The sequence below is a fragment of the Phalaenopsis equestris genome, unplaced genomic scaffold, assembly GCF_001263595.1.
Source record: "Phalaenopsis equestris unplaced genomic scaffold, ASM126359v1 Scaffold000105, whole genome shotgun sequence".
Classification (NCBI taxonomy): Eukaryota; Viridiplantae; Streptophyta; class Magnoliopsida; order Asparagales; family Orchidaceae; genus Phalaenopsis; species Phalaenopsis equestris.
The window spans coordinates 770,021-771,725 of record NW_018164547.1 but is presented as its reverse complement, the minus strand read 5'-3'; the positions used below and the strand labels follow the sequence as shown (position 1 = coordinate 771,725).

The 1,705-nt window shown below is 41.4% G+C and overlaps 1 protein-coding gene across 1 annotated transcript in view; it reads right to left on the bottom strand.

Annotated features, from left to right (window-relative positions):
- LOC110020628 (tetraspanin-6-like) overlaps positions 1–1,705 on the bottom strand; it is a 7,409-nt gene that overhangs the window by 4,998 nt on the left and 706 nt on the right. The window lies entirely within an intron of this gene.

Below are 1,705 nucleotides of genomic sequence, written 5' to 3'. Positions count from 1 at the left end.
GCTCTTCTACCCACTGCCCCCAGCCTTCTCGAGACGAGTCATCAACCCCTTGAGCACGGTTCAATTTGTCACCTCTGTCTGTCCATTCGTATGGGGATGCGCCACAACAGTGTGCACCAACTGAATGTGAAGATCCTTGCAGAATGATGTGAAGACCCTACCAGTGAATTGAGTCTCACTATCAGTGATAATCTTTGCAGGAAGCCCAAAGCGATAGATGATGTTTTTCCAGACAAACGATTTAGCATTGGCCTCAGTGATTTTAACAAGAGGCTCTGCTTCAACCCATTTAGAGAAGTAGTCGACAGCGAATATGATAAATTTTTGTTGTCCAGTAGCTATCGAAACTGACCCCATGATATCTACCCCCCAATGGGTAAAAGGCCAAGGACTCATAAAAGATGTGAGTTCTACTGGCGGTGCATGCGTGAGATTAGAGTGTAGTTGACAATTCTTGCATTTTTGCACAAAACTTAATGCATTTTGTTTGATCGTGGGCCATAGCCTCATTATTTTAAGAGCAAGTACCATGCCACCAAGATCCTCCCCACATATTCTGGAATGAACTTCGCGTAGAGTGTAATCAACTTTAAATGGAGGAAGACACTTGAAATATGGACCTACAAATTTCTTCTTATACAGTTCATCCCCTATAAGGATGAAGTCAGAAGCCATGCGTCAGATGCAAATTAATGTAGTAGCATCATCTTACAATGTTCCGTCTCGGAGGAAGGAGATGATGGGATCCATCCAAGATGGCTTTCTTGAGTCATTTATAGACAATATCCCATGGGTCGTGGATGCTAGTAAAATGTATCTCCTCAATATACCTTTTTTTATAGAGATCTCCAGTTGTTGAAGTTGCAAGCTTAGAGTGGGATCAGCTCGGGTGTTATGTTCCCAAAGTATGTAAATGAGCTGACATGTTTCAATTTAAGCAAGAAGTGTTTTTACCAGACTAAGACACTGAACTAGTTGTGAGTTATGAGCATTGAATTCTCCTTCTACTTGGTCTACTTGGGATGCAATGAGTATGTAAATAATCATGTTTCGTACTTCACAGTTGATGACAAGCTTTAATCCAACGACAAGTGCTTCATATTCAACAACATTATTAGTGGCTTTAAATTTCAAATGAAGTCCATACTCCAAAATATCTTTCTTTGAGGAGGTGAGTAGTATTCCTGCACCAGCTCATGAGTTTCTGGATGCTCGGTCTACGTATACTGTCCACTGAGGTGATCGTGGAAGAGAAGAGGGTGGTTCATCAGAGGTAGGCACTGTACATTCTACCACAAAGTCGGCTAACACCTGTGATTTAATGTTCGGTCGTGGTAAATAGTGGATGTCAAATTCTCCCAATTCCACCAGCGATTTAACTAATCTTCCAGGTGCTTCTGGTTTTTGTAGGATAGCCTTCAAAGGGAGTTGTGTGTAGACGCCAATAGTGTGAGTCTGGAAGTACAAACAAAGTCTCCTTGCTGAGAATACCAAGGCTAGCGCAGTCTTATCTGCCATCAGATAACGACTTTTTGTATTAGAAAGAATCTTGCTAACGTAATATACTGGTATCTCGACTGAGTTTTTTATTCTGACAAGAATGGAGCTTATTGCATTAGGTGAAATAGCCAAATAGATATATAACATCTATCTGTGGATTCTCTTTGAGTGGAGGGGCGGTGAAGCCAAATATGCCTTGAGTTGC